At 37.1% G+C, this 12,778-nt stretch overlaps 1 long non-coding RNA gene across 4 annotated transcripts; it reads left to right on the forward strand.

The window, feature by feature from the left end:
- Positions 1 to 7,292: 7,292 nt before the first annotated feature.
- On the forward strand, positions 7,293 to 12,078 carry LOC137734925 (uncharacterized). Of its 4 annotated transcripts, XR_011068593.1 has the most exons (8): positions 7,293 to 7,696; positions 7,805 to 7,892; positions 9,334 to 9,388; positions 9,724 to 9,776; positions 9,877 to 9,965; positions 10,049 to 10,130; positions 10,810 to 10,927; positions 11,814 to 12,078. It is a non-coding gene; the product is annotated as an uncharacterized lncRNA (long non-coding RNA). The 4 variants fall into 4 exon arrangements; XR_011068591.1 differs by having other exon boundaries at positions 9,334 to 9,776; XR_011068592.1 differs by having other exon boundaries at positions 9,724 to 9,965.
- Positions 12,079 to 12,778: the final 700 nt, after the last annotated feature.

Raw genomic sequence — 12,778 nt, forward strand, 5'->3', positions numbered from 1 at the left:
GGTGTATGCATGAATTGACATAAAAGAGTTCACAGCGAAGGCAACTGCTGGCCTACTAAAGGTGAGATATTGTAATATTCCTCCTACTATACTTCGATAGAGGAATGGATCTTGTAGAGGAACTTGTAGAAAATGATTTCCTTGTTTCATTCATTCCCATAGTTACATGATATATAGAACACATTTGATACAGTAATTAATTACAATTGAAATCAGCAAGTCAACCCTATACAACATTCTAAATTTAACTCAATCAAGAGGATTGGGGAGAGATATGTGGAGATGGTAGAATCTCGCCCCCTCCCCAGGCAAACTGGACGACCTCAGGTGTACAAGTTTGGAGCAAAGAAAGGTGTGACGTGGCTTGTGCAGCGCCTTAGTGAGAACATCGACGGGCTGATCAATGGAGGGAACAAAGTAAACGTGATGACTACCATCAACAAATTTTTCACGAACGAATTGGTAGTCAAGTTCAATGTGACGAGTGCGAGCGTGGAAGATGAGGTTGGCAGCCATGTAGGTGGCGCTGAGATTATCGCAATAAAGATGAACGGGAAACTGTATGGATACACCAAGTTCATAGAGAAGATAAGATAATCATGTTGTTTTTGCACAAGAGTGAGAAAGAGACCTGTAATCAGACTCGGCACTAGATCGAGCAATATTGGGTTGTTTCTTTGAGCACGAAGAGACAAGATTCGAACCCAAATAAATTAAGTAACCATTAGTAGAACGACGTGTATCAGGGCACCCTACCTAATCGACATATGAATAAGCACAAAGGCGAGCTGTGCGTGACTGAGGTCTAAATACAAGACCATGATCGAGAGCCCCTTTGACGTACTGAAGAATACGCTTGGTGGCAACAAGATGAGGAACATAAAGGGCACTCATATACTGAGAAACTGTATTCACCGCATAAGCAATGTTGGGACGTGTCCATGTGAGATATTGAAGGCAGCCAACAAGTTCACGAAATTCCCTTGGAGAAGGGAGAAGAGGACCATCGTTATTGGATAAAACCACCTTGGTAGCGATGGAGGTAGTGACTGGCTTACAATGTTCAAGGTTATGATTTTGTAACAAATCATGAACATACTTTAATTGGCTGATGTGCAGTGAATTACCATGAGTAAGAACTTGCAATCCCAAAAAATATTGAAGGGGGCTAAGATCTTTGATGTTGAAACCACTGCCCAATGCATCAATAAAGGTTTGTAGCAAAAAATTATCACTACCAGTGAGAATAATATCATCGACATATAAGAGCAAAAATATGGTGTTATGACCAAGCCGATAAATGAAAAGTGATGGGTCAACAACACTTTGTGTGAAACTTGCGACAATGAAAAATGAGCTAATACAATGGAACGACGCTTGGGGCGCCTGTTTGAGACTGTAGAGAGATTTGTGTAGCTTGCACACATAATTGGGGCTATTGGGTTCAATGATAATAACTAATATAACAGAAATATAGTTAGAGGGGTATTATTGTAAGTAGGTTATATGGCTATATAAGGGATTGTATAGCTATCATTTCCTTAAGTTTATTTGTATACATTTTATCCATTCAATCAATACAATCTCTCTGGTTTTCTCTCTATCATCTTCCTCTTCCTCTGTACCAACTTTATATTTTACAATGTAGTTAATATGGTATCAGAGCCACCAGGCTCATGTCATAGATCCTGCTGGTCGATTCCTTTTACCTTTTGCTTTTCATTAGTTTCTTTTTCTTTCTTTCTTTTTCATTTTTTTTTTCGGATTGAGATTATGACTATTGGTGGTGTGATCTTTACTGCTTTTGCTAGTAATCTGTGATTCCAGAGATGAATTGTTTATGGTTTTCAACTATATCGTCTAAGGTTTCAAAATCAAGTTTCATAGGCTTCCCATATCTAAGAGGGTTCGGATCTGGCAGCAGTAGCGGCGGTCTGTTCATCAGAAAGTCGCGGAGGAAGTGATGGATGAGTTCTTGATTGGTGGGTTTAAAGTGGAAACCGCACGACACAAGGGAATGGTTGTCTATTAACACCAGAGAGAGAGATAGAGAGATGGAAACCCCGTTTCTTGATCTGTCTATTAATGTTTGCCTTTGCGTTTTGATCGAACAAAAGCAAGAGAGCAAGAGTGATTATGTTGGTGTCTTGGTGCAAGATCAGGCTTCTGAATTCTTGGTGGTGTTCCCAGATCAACTCTCTGAATTATATTTTCTGTGGCTTTGATCAATGCTCTGCTCTCTGCTGTGGATGACATCTTAAAACTTTGTGCAGTCCACATGTTTGACAAAATGTGCAACTCAAGATTTTTTTGTGCATGTTATGTTTTCAATTCCTTTTCTCTGAATTCTGGACAATTAGAATGAATCTTTTCTGGGTTTTTTGGTGGTTGTTAATGGTTTCGTGAGCAGCTGGTATGCCTATCTCGACATCAGGTTCATCAGTTTCACAAATCATCTTGAAAAATTATGAACGGTTGTTTATAATGAGGATGCTTCTGATGATTCTTGGGACATTGAGGACGGACCGACCAAAATTGGTTCCGATGCATTTACATACACAGGGTTTAAGCTAGGAATGATCCTAGATGAATCTACGCACAAAGCGTTTCCATTGAGCAGCACGGTTTGGCTTTGTATATTTCCGTCCTTCGATGTTAGATGGTATTCTTTTCTTTCTGTCGAACTTCTGGGACCCTGGTGGAGTTTGGTCACATGTGATCTATGAGGCTTGTGTGATTTGTGTTTATGTCGCAGCGTCCAGGTAGTGTTGAAGGCAACTCTGGCCTCGGCCGTGGTGGTATTGTGCAGGTTGATCTACAATTTCTGTGACTTGGACTCTCTATGATTTCGTTTTGTGTGAAGAATGAAGAAGGTTGTTTGATTATTATATTGAGGAGTATTATATCTGAGATTTGTGTATTTTGAGAAAAGCAACGGAGTATCAATCTCCCGGTATAATTTTTTGTTGTTAAGTTTCATGTCAGCGAAGTGAAAAAGAGTGTCATTCTCCTTGGTTGATTTGGATTCTTGGAGTGTCATTCTCCTTGGTAGATTTAGTCATTCTCCTTGGTAGATTTAGTTTCTTTGAGTGCCATTCTCCAAGTATTTAGTGAGTTCTTGGTTGCATTCAAGCGAAATTCAAGAAGCACGTCACCAGTTTGCGCAAATCAGAGGTTCCAAAAAGGGTCCAGTCACACAGTGCCTTAATGTCAACAACTCCAGACTATCATACACTGCTCCAAATTGCAAGAGACAGGGGTTGAAGCAGTGCAGACATTTTCGTTTCGTAGTTCCAGATCAGTCTCAAATACCTAGCTAGCTCAAACTTCACTTGGATCCTCCAAGTTTAGTTTGAGGGGGAGTAATAACTGATATAACAGAAATATAGTTAGAGGGATATTATTGTAAGTAGGTTATATGGTTATATAAGGGATTATATAGCTATCATTTCCTTAAGTTCATTTGTATACATTTTATCCATTCAATCAATACAATCTCTCTGGTTATTTCTATCATCTTCCTCTTCCTCTGTACCAACTTTATATTTTGCAATGTAGTTAATAAATGAAACCTAGAGGCTGAGTCATGTAAACGTCCTCTTGTCGGAACCTGTGAAGAAATGCATTTTTTTACGTCGGGTTGGCGTAGTGGCCAACCACGAGAAATGACAACACTCAGAATCATTCGAATGGTGGTGGGTTTTACAATCGGGCTAAAGGTCTTGCCATAATCAACTCCGGGCTGTTGATGAAAACCCTTGGCCACTAAACGAGCTTTATAACTCTCAATAGACCCATCAGGCTTTCGTTTAATCTGGAACATCCACTTAGAACCAACTGTGTTATGACAAGAAGAATGAGGAACTAGAGACCATATGTTATTTTTAAACAGAGCATTTATCTCTTCGGACATTGTAGAGCGTCATTCAGGACTTTTGGAGGCTTGAGAGAAGCAGGTGGGCTTAAGTTCCGAGATTGTCGTGAGGAGAGCTTTTGGCAGAGGGTAACGCACTATGCCATTGGTGGTCTACTTGGGCTTGGTGATGCCAAGGCGTAGATGTGTTACCACTGGGTGCATAGAACCTGAGGGGGCTTCATGAGTGGAAGGATCAGTGATGGCATGTGTGCCATAGACCAAAGGGTTGCATGATAATGCAAGATATTATCTTCAAGGGATGTATGTGGTGAGTCAGCAGGTAGGGCAGTCGGTGCATCATCACGTGGTGCAGGCGGTGAAGCATCATTGAAGGGAAAAGATATAGTCGGTAAAAATGGTGCTGTCGGTGAAGATGACAGGGGAATATGTGGAGGTGCAGTCGGTAGAGTTGCAGTGGATGCAACAGCTGCAGCTTACGAGCTGGGTGGTGGGCTCGGTAGGCCATTTGTTAGGGGAAGAACCTGCGGAGGAGGAGAAGGCAGTGGGCCAGGTGGGCTCAGCAGCGGGGGCTATGGAGGTGTAATGGGCTGAATATCCAACAACACTGTTGGAGATTCACAAGAGACATGCAAGTTAGTAAAAGGAAAATAATCTTCCTAAAAAATGACTTGACGAGAGACATAGACGCTATCGGTGGAAGGGTGGAGACACCTATAACCTTTATGACTCGGACTATAACCAATGAAAACATATTCTAAAGAACGAGGAGAGAGTTTGTGGGATGTATAAGGACTGAGGTTAGGAAAGCACGAACAACCGAAGGCACAGAGATAAGAGTAAGATGGAGGGCGATGGAAGAGTATGGCATATGGGGATTCCCAATTTAGGATGGGTGTATGAAGAAGATTAATGAGATGAACCGCGGTGAGAGCCGCTTCAGTCTAATATGGTGATGGTAAATGTGTAGTATGAAGAAGAGTGTGAATCATGTTTGCAAAATGGCGATGTTTACGTTCGACGACCCTATCTTGTTGATGGGTGTGAGGACATGAGAACCGTTGTTGGATACCCAAGGTGTTCCAATTTGTGTAATATCTCAATTGCCTAGTGTATTGGTATATGATTCATTATGTTCCAATTTGTGAGACGGAGAGGTGATTAGTACTACTACAATCACTTAGCGAATCAAAACATTTTTTTAATTCTTCCAATCATCGACGATTATGTGCTTAGTCATCGAGAAGGCATACAGTTCATGTGTGACATCTAGCCATGTGTCATGACTACCCAAGACAATAGATAATAATTTGGAGATGATTAAACAATTGGATCGTTGGAGTTACCGTATTATTAGTCTAGTGTTTATCTTTTTAACCGTAACCTATTCGGACGCAATTGCAATGCAATTTGATATTTCTCTTACTCACTAATCTTAATCACATTATTAGGGTACGGATGGTTTATGTCAAACCTAATGTGATTTCCGTTATGTATATGATTCATTTGAGATGTATAAGAAATGTCTTTCTTAATCACGCTCGACACTTTCACCAACCGAATCATATCATCGGAGTATTCTCTTTCTCTTATTGATGGTTAAAGGTCCTTTGTTCTACACTTTCGGGCATTGGATTCTAACCAATGTTTGCGTTACTCAAGTCGACATTCTCGATTCTACTTCGTCCACTGCTGCTGACATGGGTGCTTCCCTCTAGGTGGACCACTCTCCTACCGATGCATTTTTACATCCCACAGCTTCAGCAGATTACTTAGCCCCATTCATCTTCGGTGCATAAGCACTCAATCAGTGAGCTATTACACGTTCTTTCAAGGGTGGCTACTTCTTGGCAAACTTCCTTGCTGTCCCTGCACCATATACCTTTATGAATAAGTCAACAACTCCAACGATACATAAAAACATACCCAAGATAAGGTATGACCATGTTGTATCAATAAATGATCAATGACTAATCCATAAGACAATCATGGTGTCTCATATCAAATGATTACTTGTATTACTGCAACTCTTAGAGTTACTTGCTTAACATGTATGTAGAACTTCATGCAATTACTCTCTTTTTTATTGCCTTTAGTAAACTCACTCGGTATTGAGCACTTACATACACTTGTCTCAATGTCACCACACGACTGGCTTGAGATTAGTCATCCTCCTAATTAAGCAGACATAGCCTGGTAAAGAGTAATGATAGGGAATGAGTAATTACTCCTAAACTTTAAATTTTATTGTTCAAGTTAATAAGCTTACAAAGGATACAAAATAACTTTACATTGATAAAGGAGGTTCTTTTGATTAATAGAATAGATAGGTGCTAATCCAAATAGTTTCATATAATGAGCATCTATAATGGTGTAGGCAAACAAAATAGACAAATTTGTACTACAAGAGTTGACGTGGCAAGTTGTCTACTCAATTGCCTCATGAAAAAGGTATGTCACTCCAATAGAGTAGAGAACTTAAGTAGGCAAAATTTAATTTTATTATTTTATTTCATCTTTAATATCTACTTTTATCTTTTATTTTTGTCTTCTTCCTCCACAAACACTTTATTATATATAGAAACATGAGGCTTGATTTGCCTGTAATGTTGCCTACTTTGCTGGTGTAAACAAAATTCGCCTACCCAATTGACTACACCATTAGAGCATGTTTTTGCCAAGCTCATCAAATTCAATTGTCTACATTGAAGATGCTTAAGCCTATACTAGTTAAAGATCGCCTCACATCCGAAATGTAGGTTCTCTCCCGAAATGCTTAGACTACCAAATCCGAGATCTTGATCTCAATCATTATTGGTTTGCAGCCATAGATACCTTTTTGAGCTTTACAACGTCATTATCTATTCTAAAACTAGAGAGCAATTGACTGTTCATTGGGCTACAGTCAATTTTTTGCTCCTCGATTTCACGCTATTTACAACAAAAACCATCAGATCTGGGCTGGGTTGGAAAGGTAATTCTTAAAAGTTAGGGGGTAATTGTGTCCGTGTGTTTGAGCCGAATTTCACTTTATTTACAAAATTGCCACCGCCTTTTCTCTCCCTCTTTCTCTCTCCCGACTTTGTCGATTACCATCCATCAAATCGCCCATCCTTTCCTTTTTCTCACTCTGTGAGCTCATTTCCTACAACCCTAGCACTGTTTCTCTCTTATTTCTCTCAAATTCGAGAGACTTCTCTCTCCCATTTCTCTCAACCTAGCCCCAGCACTGCTCACCCCATTCCTCTTCATCATCTCAGTTAAATCCGTTCAACAATCACCGATGCACCTCCACATGAACCCATATCGAATTTTGTGGAAAGAAATTTGAATTTGAATTTTTATGTTGTTTAATAGAAAGGTAGGTGCTTGGATGGGAGTGGACGTAGGAGCAGGAAGTGTTACGAGGAGAGGAGGTAGTAGCCTCATCTGCTGTGTTGCAGTAGTGAAGTGATTAGACGTCGGTATGGCATCTGCTAGCCTAGGGAATGGTGGAGTTGACAGTTCAAGGTATGTTAGACAATAGATATGGCATAAGTGATAAGCCATTTTCCCTCTCTGCAAGTGTTAACCTCACCCTGTATGGGATTATGAAAAGGAGGGGCTTTCTTTTGCTTTGCGTTGCAAGGGATAGAAGGAGACTTAATTTACTATATTAGCCTTATGAGTTTACGGACCTTCTAATATTTCATAGTGGGCCTGGAAGTGATTTTCCAGGAACGGGAAAGGTAATCGAGATTAGTCTCTGATTGTTTGATCATCCTATATATATTTGATGAAGCTTCAACTAGCTTCTACCAGACAACCCCTCATTTCTTTATGGTAATTAAGCTCCATCTCTAATTGTTTATTGTCTGATTAGATTATTATAATATTTGGGTTGTTGGATATGTTGGATTTGAATTGATTTTTTGTTTTCATATTTCATAGTGATGGATTTTCGAATGAAATGCACTCAACCCTAAATTCCAGTGGGGGTGGCTGAAGCAGTTGCCGGATATGACTTATGGCAGCCAAGGTTCCTTTATTGTCATGCTTTTAGTTTTATAAAATATGACAAGTTGATATAAATATATATGTATATAGAGAACTTACATCTCTTGATAGATTGTGTTGCTAGATAGTTTTTCACTTTCCTGCTCAAAATAAGTTTATCATGTTATGCTGTCCAACTATTGATTTGGAACAACGTTATGTAAATACTTTATTCTGTCCAACTATTGATTTGGAACAACGTTCTGTAAATACTTTTCACACCATACTTATAACACATTAGTCCTGTATTTGAAGACTTATATACAATACTTATAATTCGAATGAAGAGATCCCGATCTTTGTTTTTGGGAGTTTTTTTATGCTTTGCTTTTTGAGCGAAGCTTTATTATCATTTTTTATCATAACATGGTCATATGGTGTTACTGTCCGTTCTTTTAGTTGTTAAAATCTGCTTTTTTGAGTTGTACATGGAACTCTTAACGTAGAATTAGTAAAATGCAGGTGCAGAATGAACAACTAATCAATGTGAGAGAAGCTTTTAATTTTTTTGGGTTCAATTTTAAATGGGTTGTTATCAACCATTGAATTGCTTTTGGAGTTTTCATTTGATAAGAGAGATGGGGGATTCTTTTGGGTGAAACTTTTAATTCGTGAGATTTTTAGTTAGGTTGTGTTGTGGGTTTTTGCAAATTTCTACCGTGTTTATGCATGCATTTTTTGTTATAGATATGGAAGAAAATAGCATTACAGGGTGTTGAGGGTTTGTTGGTGGGGGAAGGCAGCAGCGTTAAGATTTTGCAGGTAAGATATTAGGGTGAGAGAAAAAGGGAACAAAGAGAATCGAAGACACATTTGGGAATAGGGGTAGCAAAACAGGGGAAAAGAATATGACAGAGGAATGGACTCTTAATTTTTTCTTAACTGGTTTGAGATTTTGCTTGCCATTGGGGTCGTCGTTGGCGTCAAGCATTTGGTGTCAAGCGGTGTCTGTTTTTTAATAACTTTTATTATTAATTTTTATGTCGTTTGCGATTTTGTATCCTAGGATTTTTGAATTTTAACGTTCATTATCGGTTTTTAAATTTTTTTTTCTTCGTTTGTTTGTTTTATATGTTGTGTTTGTGCTGAGACACTGTTTTGCAAGTTCTCTTTCCATTGGGACCGCTGCATTTTTAAAGTGTTGAGGGTGAGATTTATATACTCAAAACACTCCATTTTTTTTTTCCAATTATGCGTGTTTGGTTCTCTTCGGTTTTAAATGTTTAAAATTAAATGGTTATTTGGATAAAATGGTTTATTAGTTTATCTTATGTGTTGTGATCAGGAATTCAATTGGTTTGGGTAAAATGCTTTATCAATTTACGTTATAGGGAATTTTGTGTATTATGGTCTGTGAGTTTTATTGCTCATCGTTTGTTCTTTTTTCTTTGTTTGCCGGTTTCTTTTGCTGGGGATCACTACAGTTTGGGAGTCAAAATGACCACACTACCCCGTCAAGGGTTCAGATCTTGCCGTCAGGTGATATGAGAGAGGGGGTTTGATTGCCCAATTGGTTGTTTCATCAATTAATTGTGTGCAAACATTTATGTGTAATTTTTTACTTCTTCCACTTAAATGGTAAGATCAAATTAAGCTAAGAACTTTGGGTTTTGTAAATGTTGTGTAATTTAATTATTCATATTATCAATTACTTTTGAGCAAACATTTCTGGGTAGTTGTTAATTTCCCTCAATATTTGATAATAATTAAATTAAAGCTGAGAACTTTGTATTTTGTTCATTACCTGCCGTAGATTTTGCTTGACAGAGAAAATGTATTTTCCTTGATATTATTCATGTTTTGTTTTCTTTCAGATCGCATTGTAATGGGTCTCTTTGGAAAAACAATTCTTAAGACCAATTGTGAGGTTTGTTCTTATATCGTACATGAGTGTTTTTATAACTCTTTTGCACAATTGTTAGTATTTGTAGTTGTGATTGGTGTTGTCCTGCATGTTTGTCTTGAAGAAATAAGACATTACTTTTGATAAACCATATTGGGAGTGAAGGAATCTCTTTTTGACCTGGTCATCTTGGAGTACATTTCTACTAACTTGGTACACTATGGAAATTCATGAACTCTTTTAATGCATTCAAAATATTATTTTGTATGATTTTTTACATACATTTGTGGATGAAGGGTTTAGGTGCTCTAAAAATGCCCACCCTTATTTTTTTTACACCAAGTGTATATGGCAACCCAGGCATTCCAACTTGCTCAGGTACTTCAATCTTTTCAGTTTTTGGTAATTTTTGCCCCTGTTTGGTTGCTGGGAAGGAGAGGGAAAATAAGGGAAATCATCAAAGTTGATACATATCATTTGTTTTTAGTCACATTGATTTTTATTGTGAGAAATTATGTGATTATTTTTTTATAATTACCTGTGGAATTGAATAGTATTAGCTAAAGCTCTCCCACTGCTCAGTTGTATCTATATTAAGAAATTGCTGAGTAGATGGACTACAAAACTCAAATTCCCTCCTTCTGTATATTTGCAGTTGCTTTTCCGTGTAAATCTTCTCTTGCAAAGAAATTCAAAGGCCTCTAATTGTATTCATGGACTATAACTGTAATTATACAATGTACATTATTATTTAAATATAAAAATGTATAATTTATATATAGTCAATTTAGACTCATTAAAATATACAATCTTTAAATACAAAAGTAAATTTGAAAGAAGTTGAAGTAATATATGAATGCTATGTGATTTATTATGTTCAAAATTGAAATTGGAATCATGCTGTTCTTTGATATGAATGAAGTGTGGTGTTCTCCTTCAAAAAGTTGAAATTAGGTCTCTCCATCCCTTTAATTTCATTTTCTATTAGCAAAAAACTGGGATACCAATGTACTTATGTGTATTGTTTCAATTTCTATGTTTGCTAATCTTTTCCCAGGGAAATACTTCATTTAAGGAAAAGCCTGAAATAATGTTGTCAAGTGCTATACTGAAGCTATCAGATTGAACATGATGTGTGCAACTTAGATTGCAACCATGCAATTGCTTACTTGGAGGTAATAGTCATTCTATTGCATGCATATCTTTAGAATCTTTGTTTTTTATAACTATTGGTGAAAGCACTGCAGACCAAATCATGTTATATATGCTTATTGTAAACAGTTATGTTTGTAAATTTGAAGCCCAAATTAACATAATTTTCTCCCCTGTTTGACCACGCATTTATGAATGTTGGATTCAAATGTGTTTATTTTTGGGAAGAAATGAGACGGTTGGTTTGAGTTTTAGAAGCCTTTGTTTTTCTGCCTTTTATGGCAATGAAAAAAAAGGGGGAAAATATTGGTCTTAATTGTAATTTCCAATTCTTTACGCTGTTAGTAGTTAAAATTAGGGGAATGGCTATTAATATAATTTTTGGTGTATTTCAAGCTTCTAATTCACAAACTGAGTGAAGGTCACAATAAGTATTAGTCACTACGAGAGTGTTGGACTATCCTCATTCTGGAACCAGGTTTAAGAGGCCCCTGACAATGACATTGAAACAGGTATATAACCCTCTTCTTTTCGTCTTTTAGTCTTTCGCTTACTCGAGCATATGCTGTCATTTAAAATTAGTGGTCTGGTTAATGTACCTGCAGTATCAGTAGTTCCTCTCTTTTTAATGGAGTGATTCCCTTTCTTGGGCATGTAAAATCTTGGTGTCTGTAAATGCACACATCACATGACTTTTATCACAAGGGGTAAGCTCTGAATTTAATGAATTGTTCAACTTTGAATTTAATGAATTGTGGTGTTTTATCTTCTGAATTTCTAACCTATTAATATTGGAAGACCTAAAAGATTATTCCAATGTATTGTTTCTGGATTTATTCAAATTAGTAGTGAAATGATGGTATTTATAAATTTTAATTTTTTTTTTCTATGATTTACATGTTGATGCAGATTTATTCTCTACGATTCTCTGGTTAGGGTAAGCATTTTGGTGAGCTTTGATTTTGTGAGGGTAAGCTCTTAATCTTTCCTCTATCGTTTTGTAGTTCATCCTATTGTTTTAATTTAGAGCTATTTTAATGCTTTTATGTTTGTCGTTCCGTGCTGGGAAATTGGAAAGCTCTGGAAACAATATAGTTCTTGAGCTAATGTGAAGATTTTGGGTTGAACATTGTGCTGTGAAGATATTGGGTTTAATATTTGATTCCGTTTTTCATTTTGCACTTACAAGAACAGAGGATTGTGGTTAATTATTGTGATGTGAAGCTTCTATTTGATGACGACTTACTGAGTAGCGATGTAAATTAAACTACGTATTTTATGGATCAATTCACATATCTCTTGCTTTTTCTTTCATTTGGAGATAATTGTGTAAATGTGTGGTTTTGTGAGCGTTACTCATGTAAAACATGCGTTCTCTAAATTGTTACATTTAAGAATGTGATTATATCGCTGTAGCATTTTCAGTTTAATTTTCTATGAATATTATTCATGATTTGAAAACCCGCAGCAAAGCGCAGGCAGTCCTACTAGTAAACACTAAGAAAGAATCATACAAAGGAAAACTACACCAATAATACCATATGAGTAATAATATTATCACGGAAACTTTATAAAAAGTATGAGATAACAAAAACTTTCACTTTTAAGTGAGTTTCATTTCCTAATCACATACCAAAAACAAAAAAGCAGTGAGAAGGACAGGTTGGATGGAAGAATATTAATGGAAGGTAGAATATTAATGGATGACTGCGTGCAGGAAAAGGAAGGGTAAGCGCGTGGGAAAGCGGTTGTTCAGATACATTGTACGATACCAAAAGTAATTGGAAATACGTACCAAGTTGAACATATTCTTTCATGCATGCACAACATCCCCATCATATCCAATCGTCTGCTTCTGACGCGCCTGTTTGATT

This window comes from Pyrus communis, chromosome 5, assembly GCF_963583255.1.
Source record: "Pyrus communis chromosome 5, drPyrComm1.1, whole genome shotgun sequence".
NCBI lineage: Eukaryota > Viridiplantae > Streptophyta > Magnoliopsida > Rosales > Rosaceae > Pyrus > Pyrus communis.